The sequence below is a fragment of the Neofelis nebulosa genome, chromosome X (assembly GCF_028018385.1).
Source record: "Neofelis nebulosa isolate mNeoNeb1 chromosome X, mNeoNeb1.pri, whole genome shotgun sequence".
NCBI classification, from domain to species: domain Eukaryota; kingdom Metazoa; phylum Chordata; class Mammalia; order Carnivora; family Felidae; genus Neofelis; species Neofelis nebulosa.
In genome coordinates, this window is record NC_080800.1 from 80,355,038 (window position 1) to 80,370,435 (window position 15,398).

General features: G+C 33.1%; 1 non-coding gene across 1 annotated transcript; it reads right to left on the reverse strand.

Moving 5' to 3' along the window:
* Positions 1–7,946: 7,946 nt before the first annotated feature.
* LOC131503258 (U6 spliceosomal RNA) lies at positions 7,947–8,053 on the reverse strand. The gene has a single exon (XR_009257362.1). It is a non-coding gene; the product is annotated as a U6 spliceosomal RNA (small nuclear RNA).
* Between the last annotated feature and the right edge of the window lie 7,345 nt (positions 8,054–15,398).

Here is a 15,398-nt window from a genome sequence, read left to right on the forward strand (position 1 = left end):
ATAAAAATCACGTGGAAATTGATTATTTTAGTATATATTTATTTATTTTGAGAGATAGAGCATGCAAGCAGGGGAGACACAGAGGGAAAAGGGAGACAGAGAATACCAAGCAGGCTCTGCACTGTCAGCAGAGTCCAATACAAGGCTCAAACCCACAAACTGTAAAATCCTGACCTGAGCCAAAACCAAGAGGCAGACACTTAACCAAGTGAGCCACCCAGGCACACCTGGCATTTATTAAGAGTTATTTCAAATATTGATAAAGACATATACGATATTCATACATACAAAAACTAGATATAAAAAAGATGTAAATTCTCCCCAAATTGATTCATGAATTCAATGTTGTTTATTCATGAAACTTCTTATTGAGTCTAAAATTTACCGGGAATAACATAAGACCCAGGATAGTTAAGTCAATTTTAATGAAGATATAATTTGAGTGGGTAACAAATACTTTTTATATATTCTTATAAACCTACAATATTTTAGATGACGTAGTGATAGTTCAATACATAATTGGAAAGTATACACTGTTTAAAAACTTATAGATAAATGCATATATGGAAACTTTATATGAAAAATCTGGCATTACAGATTAGTGGAAAAAGTGCTATTTTTTTTTTTAAGATTGAGTCACCACTTACGCTGGTTCATCACTTTGCTTTATGACGTGCACACCTGGTGTGTTCAAGTGTGCATGTGTACTGTTTGTGCCATTTGTGTATCCCTCTCATTTCCCGAAGTACACTCATGAGCACAGTACAGTGGGGGCATCAAGGATGAAATATTTAAGGATTGTTGCATGATTCTTAAAAATGAATTAAACTGTTGGGGCACCTGGGTGGCTCAGTTGGTTAAGCATCTGACTTCGGCTCAGGTCATGATCACACGGCTTGTGGGTTCAAGCCCTGCACTGGGTCTTGTGCTGACAGCTGAGAGCCTGGAGCCTGCTTAGGATTCTGTGTCTCCCTCTCTCTCTGCTTCTTCCCTGTTTGTGCAGTTTCTCTCTCTCTCTCAAAAATGAAACAAACATTAAATTTTTAAATTAAAAAATTAATAAAACTTTTTCAAAGGAATAAAAGAGATAGAGTCATCTACATAAAATAGATTTTGAGGGGGTCATATAAATAGAAAATATGTAAAAGGTTACCATTGGAAGAAATCAGGTAAAACGTACATGAAATCTCTGTATTGCTTCTTAAAACTGCATTTGAGTCATTTGAGTCATCTTGAGCCATTATTTCAAGAATTTGTTTAATTAAAAATAGAAAATAAAATACTAGAGTTCATCACATATAATTATGAGTGAGTGATATTTAATGAAAATATAAATTTGTGCCTCTGTTTGCATAAATGTGGTTCAATGTTGATCACTATAAAAAATGCACTACCCAATATGAGCCCTTGTCAAAAATTTTTTAAACCACTGAATTTTAAATAAGTTATCTGGGAAAAGTGATCATTTATATCAGAAATATAAACAAAAATAGGTATATATTTCCCATCATGTATAAAATTAATTCTTGATTAATTAAGAACTTAAATATAAAGACAAAACTATTGAACTATAAGGTGAAAATATAGGAGGATTTTAAAACAAAAACAAAATAGCCACAAAAGCTGTGAAGAAAACAGTTGATAATTTCATTTAAAATTAAGACTGTTTCTTCATAACAAAAAGAAAGGAGAAGATAACCAGACACTGGAAGAATTTATTTATAAATGATATAATTAATAATTATTAGAATTATACACATCATATGTTAGAATCACATATATAATTAATATGCTAATCATATATATGAATTATACATAATCATGATTTATGTGTATTTTTAATATATTTTATTATATTATTTACATGTATTAATATAGTAATCCTACAAATCAATAAATGGAACAAACAACAAAATAGAAAATTGGGAAATAGACATGAACAGATTTTTCAGAGGAAGAGAAATACTAACTAACATCATAGATAAATCTTATAACATAGAGTTTAGCAAAAGAGTCTAGACATAAAATAATATAAACTGCACATTTCCATTTACAAAAAGGTGAAAAGCAGACAAACTATATAATATAGTGTTTAGGGACACATGTAAATGTGACAAAACTATATAGAAAAGAGGCAAACTATAAACATAAAATTCATGATAGTGATTTCCTTGGGTTTGAAAGACAGATGTTACTAAGCATGAATACATAGGAGGCTTTAATAGTTTTTAATTTTCTTTGAATGAGTGGTTTTACTTTATCAACATTTTAAAAACTATACATATATGAATAATGTACTATGTACATATGTTTTAATAGGATATATTTTATTAAGTATTTAAATATAGAATTAAAATTAGATTAGAAAGACTCCCCCCAACTGCCTTCAAATAAATAATCATTACACTAGACCAAAATTCCACTTTTAATGCAGGGTGGACATAGCCTCACATAATGTGTGTGAAAGGCTAAAGTTCTGCACTGCTATCACCAGGGACCTAAAGTAAAACGTGCTCATAACTTCTGTGAAATGTGGGAGATGTTTTAGGTCAGGCTTATTCTGGAATTACTCTTTCCAACAAAAATTAGAGTAAAATTCTTCCCATATTTACAGGGCAGCTGAAAAGATATTCAGCATTGAAAATAGTGACTGTATCATATACCTATAAAATCACAGTAAGGAAGCAGAAAAAAACTATTGTTCTGGTATTAAGCAGAAACATCTGTAAGTTTAGTGTGCCTTGAAGCAAAGCAACCTCCTTAGAAACAATTAATGAACACACAACATGTAAGAAGAGTGCTTATACAATTAAAGACAGAAAGATAGAATTCTTTGTCTTTCATGTTAAATACCTAGGTATAAGATGCCATTACAAGAAGATTAGAAAGGAACACAAATTGTGAAAGGCTGATGTAAAATACTTAAGGGTTATGAAATAAAAGGTCTAAAATTGATTCAGGCCATAAAATTTTCTTTTGATCTCACATGGCTAAGAGTTGCTCCAAACACTAGTGAGGAGGAAATTATTTTATACCAAAATAACATTGTGTAATATTTGTAGATTTTTACAAATGTATGATGGTGTATTCATGTAGACATTCAGGTTTAAATTTAATTCATTAAATTACACAATGTTCTAATGCTATATTGTGGATTTAGTAATTTTCAAACTGTTCTTTCACTTTATAGAGTATTGGGTTAAAAACCATTCTAGGTAGATTGGTAGATGGAATAGACAGACATGCGAGTTATTATCTTACCATCTACTTAGAAAAGTTCTTAAATCAATAACTTAGTTTTCTACCCTAAGAACCTAACTAAAGTAGAGCAAACTAAAGAAAGCACAAAAAAGAAAATAATAAAGATTAGAATGGAAATAAATTAAGGAGAGAATAGAGAAACATAGATAAAATCAATGAAAAAAATTATATTTTGGAAAGATTGATCAAATTGACACATTTTTAGCTATACTGGCCAAGAAAAAAGAGAAAGAGCAAGAAGGAAAGCTCAAATTACTAGAATCAGAAATGAAAGTAAGGATATTACTACCGAACGTATAAAATGTAAGGCCTTGTAAAGGAATACAATGAGCAATTGTAAGCCAATAAATTATTTAACTTTGATGAACTGAACCAATTATTAGAAATATACAAACTACTAAAACTGACTCCAGAAGAAATAGAACATCTGAACAAACCTATAATAAGTAATGAGATTGAATTAGTAATTAAAAAAAAAAAAGCTACCAACAAAAAAGCCTAAGCCCAGATTAGTTCCCTGGTAACCCTTCCAAACATTTAAAGAATTAGCAAACTAATCCAAATCTCAAACTTTTAAAAAATATTAAGAGGAGGAAACATTTCCCAAATAATTCTATGAGACCAGCATTAGCCAGATACCAAACCCATATGAAGATATTACAAGAAAGAAAAACTAGAGACTAATATTTGTAATTAATATACGCATAAAAATAGCAGCAAACCAAACCCAGCAACATATAAAAAGACTATACAACATGATCAAATGAGATTTAGCCCAGGAAAGTAAGGTTGACATGACATTTAAAAATTAACGTAAAACACCATATTAATAAAATAAAAGGCAAAAACTGCATGCTCATCCTAGTAGATGCAGAAAAGTATTTGACATAATTCAACACACTTTCATGACAAAAAAAATCAACTCAGAATAGAAGGGAACTTCTTCAATCTGATACAGGAAATCTATGAAAAACCCACAGCTAGCATTATACTTAACGATGAAAGACTGAAAGCTTTCCACCTAGGATCAAGAACAAGTTGGGGCGCCTTGGTGGCTCAGTAGGTTAAGCAGCCAACTTCGGCTCAGGTCATGATCTCGTGGTCCATGAGTTCAAGCCCTGAGTCGGGCTGTGTGCTGCAGCTTAGAGCCCAGAGCCTGTTTCAGATTCTGTGTCTCCCTCTCTCTGACCCTCCCCCGTTCATGCTCTGTCTCTCTCTGTCTCAAAAATAAAAATAAACGTTGAAAAATTTAAAAAAGGACAAGTTAAAAATGTTCACTTTTACCTCTGCTACTCAACACTGTAATACAAGTTCTAGCCAGGGCAATAGGCAACAAAATAAAATAAAAGGTATTGGTATTGAAAAAAGAAGTAAACCAATCTATACTCACTAGGACATCATTTTATATATAGAAAATCCTTGATAATCCATAAAAAAAATTTAGACCTAGTAAGCAATTTCACCAATGCTGCAGGATATAAGATGAATATAAAAAAATGTATTTCTATACAATAACAATAAACAGTATGAAAACAAAATTAAGCAAATAATTACATTTATAATAGGATCAAGATAATAAAATATTTAGGAATAAGCTTTAACAAAATAAGTGCAAGATCTGTATACTTAAAGATACAAAATATCATTGAATGGATTATGGAACTTATACATAGAGAGAAACAGGGAAAGGAAGGTGATAGTACCGAGTTAAAGATAAGAAATTTCCTTTAGTTCCTCACATTACAGAGCCAATTCCCATCTAGCACTGCTCTCTTCTATTTTCTATCCTTTCAATTATACATTTTTCTACCCATTTTTCATCTGCTTAAAAAATGTTACTTTATTGGCTAATATATGCCAAACATTTTTCTAAGCATCAGTAATATATTGGTGAATAAAATAAAGGCCCTTGCTCTCATGGAGATTATATTATAGTGGCAGGTGATAGACAACAAACAATAAACCTTAAAAGTAAATTGCACAAGTGTCAGAAGGTGATAAGTACTATGGAAAAATTTTTAAAAATATAAGCATAAAGAAGACTAACAATGTGGTGTGTAAGTGGAGTAGATGGGTTGGTGAGTCAGGTGACATTCAAATAAAGACATGAAAGAAGCAAAATATTTTGTCCTGTAGATATGTGGAGGGGGTAGGGGTGAAACAAGGCTTTCATACATATACAACAAGACAAAGACCTTAATGCATGGGTATGCTTAGAATATTCAAGTAATAATAGCAAGGATGCCAATGTGGGTAGATTCAAATGTGCTGAAACAAAGCAAAGAGAATATTAGGAGATGAAGTTAAGGACATGACATAAGGTGGTAGGTTATGTACGAAATTGTAGATCATAGATAGGATTTTGGCTTAAACCTTAAGTAAAATACAGAACTATTGGAGTGTGTCGATCAAAAAACAGATGGTAGCTACACTTGGGGTGATTGTAGCATAATGTATATTTGTTGAATCATTTTGTTACATACATAAAACTAACATACCATAGTGTGTCAACTCATGAAACTATTTTATTTTTATTTTATTTTTTAGTATTTATTTATTTATTTATTTAATATAATCTATTGTCAAGTTAGCTAACAGTCTATACCGTGTGCTCTTGGGTTTAGGAGTAGATTTCCATGATTCAGCACTTACATAGATAAGAATTTATCCAAAGGATATCCTTTGCTATTGCTGGATCCTAGGGCAATTCTAATTTTAACTTTTCTAGGAACCTGCACACTGTTTCCAGAGCAGCTGCACCAGTTTGCGTTCCCACCAACAGTGCAAAAATATTCCTCTTTTTCCACATTTTTGCCAACATCTGTTTTTTCCTGTGTTGTTAATTTTAGCCACTCTGACTAGTGTGAGGTCGTATCTCAGTGTGGTTTTGACTTGTATTTCCCTGATGATGAGTGATGTTGAGCATCTTTTCATGTGTCTGTTGGTCATCTGGATGTTTTCTTTGGAAAAGAGTCTATTCATATCTTCTGCCTATTTCTTCACTGGATTTTTGTTTTTTGGGTGTTGAGTTTGGTAAATTCTTTATAGAATTTGGATACTAACCTTTTATCCAATATGTCATTTGCAAATATCTTCTCCAATTCCATTGGTTGCCTTTTAATTATGTTGAATTTTTCCTTGCTGTGCAGAAGGTTTTTATCTTGATGAGGTACCTGTAGTTCATTTTTGCTTTTATTTCCCTTGCCTTCAGAGTCATGTCGAGTAAGAAGTTGCTGCAGCTGAGGTCCAAGAGGTTGTTTCCTGTTTTCTCCTCTAGGGTTTTGATGGTTCTCTGCCTCACATTTAGGTCTTTTATCCATTTTGAGTTTATTTTTGTGTATGATGTAAGAAAGTGGTCCAGTTTTATTCTTCGGCATTTAGCTGTCCAGTTCTCCCTGCATCATTTGCTAAAGAGACTGTCTTTTATCCATTGGATACTTTTTCTTGCTTTGTCAAACCTTAGTTGGCCATACATTTGTGGGTCCAATTCTAGGGTCTCTATCCCATTCTATTGATCTATGTGTCTGTTTTTTATGCCGATATCATACTGTCTTGATGATTAGAGCTTTTTAGTAGAGACTAAAGTCCAGGATTGTGATGCCTCCCACTCTGGTTTTCTTTTTCAACATTACTTTGGCTATTTGGGGTCTTTTTTGTTTCCATACAAATTTTAGGATTGTTCTAGCTCTGAGAAGAATGCTGGTGCAATTTTGATTGGGATTGGATTGAATGTGTAGATTGCTTTGGGTAGTATTGACATTTTAACAATATTTGTTCTTCCAATCCGTGAGCATAGAATGTTTTTCCATTTCTTTGTGTTTTCAATTTCTTTCATAGGCTTTCTATAGTTTTCAGCTTACAGATCTTTTACCTCTTTGGTTAGGTTTATTCCTAAGTATTTTATGGTTCTTTGTGCAATTGTAAATGGGACTGATTACTTCATTTCTCTTTCTGTTGCCTCATTATTGGTGTATAGGAATGCAATCAATTTCTGTACATTGGCTTTGTATCCTGTGACTTTGCTGAATTCATGTAGTGGTTCTAGCAGCTTTTTGGTGGAGTCTTTCAGGTTTTCTGTGTAGAGTATCATGTAATCTGTGAAAAGTGAAAGTTTGACTTCTTCTTTGCCTATTTGGATGCCTTTTATTTCATTTTGTTGTCTGATTGCTGAGGCTAGGACTTCCAACTCTATGCTGAACAACAGTGGTGAGAGTGGACATCCTTGTCATGTTCCTGATGTCAGGGGGAAAGCTCTCAGTTTTCCCCTTTGAGGATGATATTCACTCTGGGCTTTTCACATATGGCTTTTATGATGTTAACATATATTCCTGCTATCTTGACTTTCTTGAGAGTTTTTATTAAGAAAGGATGTATTTTGTCAAATGCTTTTGTCTGCATCTATTGACAGGATCATATGATGCTTATCCTTTCTTCTATTAATGTGATGTATCACACTGATTGACTTGCAAATATTGAACTGGCCGTGCAACACAAGAATGAAACCCACTTGATCACGGTGAATAATCTTTTTAATATACTGTTGGATTCGATTTGCTAGCATCTTTTTGAGAATTTTTGCATCCATGTTCATCAGGAATATTGGCCTCTAATTCTCCTTTTTAGTGGGGTCTCTGTCTTTATTGGGGCTTAGTTGTTGGGAATCAATGTAATCCTGGCTTCATAGAAAAAATATGGAATGCTTCATGAATTTGCACATCATCCTTGCACAGGAGCCATGCTAATCTTCTCTGTATCATTCCAATTTTAGTATATGTGCTGCTGAAGCGAGCACAAAAATTAATTAAAATTTAAAATTACAGTGCCCACAAAGTGCAATAAAGTGAAACACAGTTTTAAATTTTTTTAAAAAAAAGAGTAATTTGATCTAATTTAAATTTAAATAATTATAATAGCTGCTGTGTTGAGAGTAGACTATAAAGCCAAGGGTAAAGCACAGAGACAAGTACAAATGAGAAATGATCATGGCTTGGATTAGAGTTATAGCACTGGACATGTAAGAAGTGGTCAGATTTAAATCAATGCTATTTCCTCATAAGCCAGATGTCAGGTAGGAGAAAGAGGGAGGAATCAAAACTGACCCTACTATTTCTGGCTGATATGCTGGGAAGATGAATGTTCAGCACACAACCTATAGTATTCTTTCAACAAATGTTCTTTGTATCTGAAGTGAAATAATTAGCTGTCTGTGACTTACAATAAAATGATTCCTTCAAAATTAAAATGATATCTAGACTACTTGGATCCCAATTGACAGTGTAGTCAGGATACTTGTGCCCAGAGTGGAGCAAACAGGAAAACAAAATAATATACAAAATAATAAATTTAAAAGCCTTACTCCAAGGGTGCCTGGGTGGCTCAGCAAGTTAAGCATCAGATTTTTGCTCTGGTCAAGATTTCATGGTTCGTGAGTTCAATCCCACATTGGACTCTGTTCAGACAGCTTAGAACCTGGAGCTTGCTTTGGATTCTGTGTCTCGCTCTCTCCCTCTGCCTTCTCTTGCTTGTGCGCTCTCTCTCTCTCTCTCTCTCTCTCTCTCTCTCAAAAATCAATAAACATTAAAAAAAGCCTTACTCTTGTCTAGCTATGCCACATGCTACAAGGTACCTTATTTTAAGTCAATTTAATCTGGCAAATGAATGAGGAAATGACAACTCTTCAGTCTAAGAATTCCTTTGCCAACAGATCTCACAGTTCTTTCATCTCCTGAGTGGAATTTTGTTGATATCTTCAATTAGAACAATATGAGATATTTAGTATATCAATTAAGCAAAGGATTTGAAGAAGGTGGAGCCCTGGTTCCATTAAACTGAAAAGAATGACACAATTATTTACATTGCTAAATTTTCCTGCTGACAAAATGGTTCCAGAGTGAGACTTTTTCATCAGAGACCAAGACAACAGTAGAACACAAATAGAGCTTAAAATGCCATGCCCCACAAGCACTTGCCAGGCTGAGTGGAAGAGAAGCAGCTGAAGAAAAATGTTTCTACTTTCCAGAAATTGTATCTCACTCTACAGAAAGAACATAGCCCCTCTTATCATTTTATTCATAATATCTATTTGTTAAGACAGAAGTAGCTTTGTAACATTTAGAGAATATCCGTGTTTCAAATATAAGCATAATAATGAACTCTTTTCAAACTGCAAAATTTAGGGGTTATAATTTTTGAAGAAGAATTAAGATAATTCCAGACATTATATTATCATTTCCTTCATTATAGGGAAAGAGAAATAGAAGAGAAAATGAAGGCAGAATTTACTAAACTTTTAGGGGGAGAGAAAGCACAAATAATGCAGAAGGTTTTCAAGGCAATGTTAAAAATCTTGTCTCATATTTAATATAATGTATTGCTATTCAAAGAACTTTAATGGCTGTGTTATCTGAAAAGCAGGAAACTAAGGTTTTGAAAAGTTATGTGATGTCATTCAAATACTTAGCAACCAAGACAAGACAAAAATATAAGCCTTAAAATTTATAAATAAGTTTTCTCTACTATATCAATGCTTTCTTTCAATTATAACTAAAAATATGAGGAAATCATTGACTTAGATATTGATTTCATGGTTTGCGAGTTCGAGCCCCACTTTTGGCTCCATGCTGACAGTGCAGAACCTGCTTGGAATTCTCTCTCCTCCCTCTCTCTTTGTCCCTCCCCTGTTTGTGTATGTGCATTCTCTCTCTCTCTCCCTCCCTTCCTCTCTCTTTCTCCCAAAATAAATAAATTAATTAAAAAAAACTATTAAAAATTAAGAAATTAGGCAAAATAATAGAGACTTTTTCTTTAATAATATCAGAGGGAAATTATGTAAATTTCAAGTTCTTACATAAAATAGATAAAGCACTACTCTTACTTGTGGAGTAATTTACGATTGACAAACAACACACCAATTAATAAAAGCACAGGAAATAGCTAAACAAAAGAACATAGCTTCTAGGAAATCAATAGGTTACTGTAGCATCTTAGACTGGAAATAAAGGTAAATAAATATTTAAACTGCAAGCACTTTGGAAAACAGCTGTGTTCACATGCCTGTGATTGGTAAGACAGTTTTAACTATCAGAATCAATCTGATCTGATGGAAGATGCTAATGACGGATAGCCACTATAACTCATCTCCCAAAGTACTAATTTTGGGGAGATGTAAAACATAATGCCTGGCATTGAATTCATGGGACAATATGCCTTCCTTTTGCTGAGTATGGCTAGCTTAAGTAAATTGGTGACACAAATAGCAATTGTAAAGTCGTCATTGGAATTAGAATGAGTGTCTATCTTTGGAGATGTTTCAAGAACATTGGTGGGTGAAAAGTGACTTCATTGACCTTACATGATAACTAAAAGGAAGGGGACTTTTTGGTATTTATGATTTTCTTATCAAATATTGTGTAAATACAAGGGATTTATACCAAATAAATATATGTGTTACAATAGACATCTTCTAATGCCACAGTTGCATGGGCTATTTATTTATTTATTTATTTAGAGAGCATGTGCTCATGCATGAGTGGGATAAGGTCAGAGAGAGAGGGAGAGAGATAATCCCAAGCCCACGATGTTAGCATAGAGTCTTATGTGGGGCTCCATTCCAACATTGTGAGATCATGACCTGAGCCAAAACCAAGAGTCCGGCATTTAACCAACTGTGCCACCCAGGTGCCCTGCATGGGCTATTCTTTATAAAGAAATTATACAACTGAAACCATTAGTACTGCAGATGTTTCTTCAAGTAACAGAGAAGCAGTGTGCTGATCCATTCACATTGCCTCTTCTAGCCCCTTAAAAATCATAATACATAATTTTTTTAAGTTTATTTATTGTGAGAGAGAGTGCAAGAGAAAACATGAGCAGTGGAGAGGCAGAGAGAGAAAGAGGGAGAGAGAGACAATCCCAAGCGGCCTCCATACTGTCAGCATGGAGCCCTGCGCAGGGCTTAAACTCATGAACTGTGAGATCATGACCTGAGTTGAAACTAAGAGTCTTCCCAGGTGCCCCTATAATACATATTTTAATAGAGTTAATTGGAATTATAAATAAGTCTATAAAATAAAGCTAATTATACTGTGAAAGGAGCAAATCCTTGGTGTCAGCTGAATTAATGATGTTTCAGTGGAACTAACTCCCTACACTTAAGATAATGCATAACCTTAAATAGAATGAGGGCATCATTTGGCTACAAAAAGAATAGATTCCTACCTAATGTGTCTATATTTTCTCCTTCAAACATATGAAAAGAGATTTCCTTCAGATTTATTATTAAACACTTTTGGATACCTCCTCTAAAGACAAAATAATGTCAGATGGAATTAAGTCTCCAAGTTGACAAATGCTGTGTCTTTTTGGTCTTTGAAAACAATAAGAAGAAATGTTGAGGGTTTAGAAGGTTAGAATATTTTACTGAAAAATATTCTGGATTCCATTTCTGTCTTTTAGATAATGTGAGAATGATCTTTATAGAAAGCCATGCTTAAGATAAAATTTCCTTTCAAGATATATTCCAGTCCTATGAATCTATTATTCTACCTGATATGATATAAATATACCAACATTGAGTTTACGATTGAGTCTATCTACTGAGGTCAAAGTGAAAATAAGAATAGATTTTGAAAAATTCAAAATTATAAAAACAATATTTTATTTGGACAGAGTAAATTATAATTGGATATTTTCCAATATTGGTTAGTGTGCTCCACATGCAGAAAAATTCTTTTCCTTGATCATTAGCAATTCTTTCCAGAAAAAAGAACCAATTGAAGAAAAAGTCACAAAACTATAAGAAACTGAAGGAAATCTACTTCTCGGTCACAAATAGCCTCAAGACTTAAGTGGACACACATATAATTAGCATAATTTTTATTGAATGAATAAATAGTGGCGTGATGCAGAAAACTACTTAAAGGTAGACTTTTTGTTTTGCTTTCTCTTGTTTTCATTTCAGAATCCCTAACACCAACTTGGTGGCCAAGTCACAATTCATGCTAAGACAAAGGTTGTTGAGTGAATGGATGAGAAGAATGGAAAAGGAAATCAACGATGGAAATAGATGCAGGAAGAGGAGAGAAGCAAAGATAAACGACAAATTGAATTTAACCTACATGGAGTCACCAAAGAATGAAACAGCCACTTGAACTTTTATACTTCTAGTACAGTGTCACAGTATTTTCACTATTCCAAATCCCAAATAATACTTTTTATTAAAATAAAAAGCTGATAGTTTCCCCCTCATGTTAATGAGTATAAACATCTGGAGTATTCAAGGGATATTCTAATTCCTCCATAAAATATTATTTTTTACCAAATTATAATAAATGTTTATTGTTTGAGTTTAGTCTGAATAATCCATTAATATCCCTAATCTTCCTTCATGCATTGTTCTTAAAGATCAACTTTAATGTCAGAATGATAAAATAATTTTCATTTCCAATTCAACTTTTTCAATTGAAATTTGAATTCAGACTTTAGGGAGAAAATAAATCTCACTGACCATTATCACAGTTGTGAGATACAGTAGCTATGTGCCATGAACCAATGTCTCAACTAGCTTAACATATCTCCTGTAAAAAGCCCATTATGTCATTGGTAAATATTTGATAAATTGGGGAACATAAAATTTCAATCAGCAAATCTGGCCCAGGCCCTCCCAGAAGCAAAAGAAAATAAAATGTGAATGTGTCTATGTGCTCACGTTTGAAATTAAATATACCTCTCTTTCAATTATGCCTATTTAAGTAATATCTTGAAAATGTTTACTAGGTATATTAAGCATATTTAAGACTGTCTTCTTGGGGCGCCTGGGTGGCGCAGTCGGTTAAGCGTCCGACTTCAGCCAGGTCACGATCTCGCGGTCTGTGAGTTCGAGCCCCGCGTCAGGCTCTGGGCTGATGGCTCGGAGCCTGGAGCCTGTTTCCGATTCTGTGTCTCCCTCTCTCTCTGCCCCTCCCCCGTTCATGCTCTGTCTCTCTCTGTCCCAAAAATAAATAAAAAACGTTGAAAAAAAATTAAAAAAAAAAAAAGACTGTCTTCTTTAAAAATATATAGAGAGAAGGTACAAGGTAAGAGGAACATGCAAACATTGCAATATATAAGAAAATATAATCTATGAATTTGCTGCAATCCATATTCTGATAACTCAGCATTTGACCAGAGCAAGTCACTTTGTAGAGGTTTTAGCTTCAAGCTGTGTTTTTTGTCAATAGTTTTAAAAACTAGGAATCTAAAACAAACAAGCAAAAGTTGTAGGAGTAGAAAGGGAAGGAGGAAAATAATAAATAAGTGAAAGGAGACATTTGGTGGCCTCAAGAGAGTGATTAAAAAGTACACCTTGAATGAAGTAAAATGGTCTGAGAATAGAATCTCAGAAGTGGCATTGGCTAATTTTAAAATGTAAGCAAGATGTCAACCTGTATTCTCTTGTGTTTCCTCTCCATCAGTAAGCTGAGGACGATGCTACCTACCTTAAAATTTAAGACATATATGTATATAGAGAGACAGATATAAATATATACATACATATCATGAATGATTGATACTCAGTGGATGTTCAACTAATAGTAGGTATTACTGCTGCTGCTGCTGCTATTACCATTATTACCACAACCTGTTATACCTATTAGAGAGTAAATAGTATGAAAAGCAAATACTGTTATGCCCAAAAGGGTAGTTAAATTTGATTCTAGTCACATTCAAGGCTTGTGTTTAACCTTTTTATTTATTTCTTAAATTAAACCCATTAAAGTTTAATAATTTCTTATTCTTATATGGTTCTTTATAATTTTAAAGGGCTTTCAAAAAACATGTATTGTTATTTGAATTGTATTCAAAATTTTTTGGTTTATTCTATCACTCTTACCAAGTATAATTCTGCAGTATTATACTTCAAATCATCAAATTATGAAATGACAGAGATGTAAAATTGTTTAGTTCACACCTCATGAGCATAGGAAGAAAATGAGGCCTCTGAAGGTTGAAACAACTTGCCTCAAACCACATATAAAACAAGTAGTAATTCTGAAACAATTTGCAATAAATACAAATAAATACTGACAAAAGCTATCGTAAAAATATATAGTTCCAAGTCCAATCAATAGACCAATCATTCTAAATGATGTTTAATACAAAAACAAATTTAAAACAATCAAAAAATTGGACAGGTTTCAGATCATGTTTGCAAAGCAATGTGGACCTGAGACTATGTCAATAGTGTAATCATATTATTGACCTAGTACAGAGATGAGTACATTTTGTGTCTATCCCACAAATATTTCCAAAGCCATATTTAACATAATTTTTGATTTTGATGTAATTCAATTTTTAGGAGAGTTTTTTTTTAATAGTATAGGACCAGGAATAAAAATGCAAATCTATAAGTCTACTTGGGGTATGATCTTCTAATATAGTGCTTCTCAACTTTGCAGTTGGCTGATCCTTTTGGTAGTATAATATATTCATGATCTTTTGATCTCATCCTTTCTGTTTTTTTTTTCACCAGGAAAAAAAATCACAGAATTAATACAAATCTATTATCCTCTTCATGTTTAGTCTTTTTAAATATTATAGTTAAAATATTCATGCACAGCAGAAACAAAAATATGGACATTACCATATTACATGTATAAACATTCAAGTTATTAATTCACAGACTACTTAAAAATTCTTATTAAAATGCACGTACTAGAACTAATATTTACTTAGTTTTCACTATATTCTATGCACTAGATTTAACATTGTATATTGTTATTATGATGAATCCTAATGATCATGGTCTGAGGCAGGTGCTATTTTTTATTATATCTTCAGATAAAGAAACTGATACTTAAGCAAGTTTAAGTAATTTGCTCATGGCTACATAACCCAAATTTGTTTGACTGACTCTAAAGCCTGTTCTCTTTCCACTATACTCTTCTGTAGCCCAAATCATTCAAATATTGTTTACAAAAATCAAAGAAAAATGCTTCTCAGGACTGGCCCAGATCTGATATCAAGTAAGTGAATTTTTCCCTGGGTACAAGCTCCCAGAGAAACATTCCTCCATCCAGTTCTCCCTATTGATACCTATTGATCGTTGCATGGCTATCAGAGACAGTAGTCACAAAAAGCGACATCTGGGAGACTGTGCC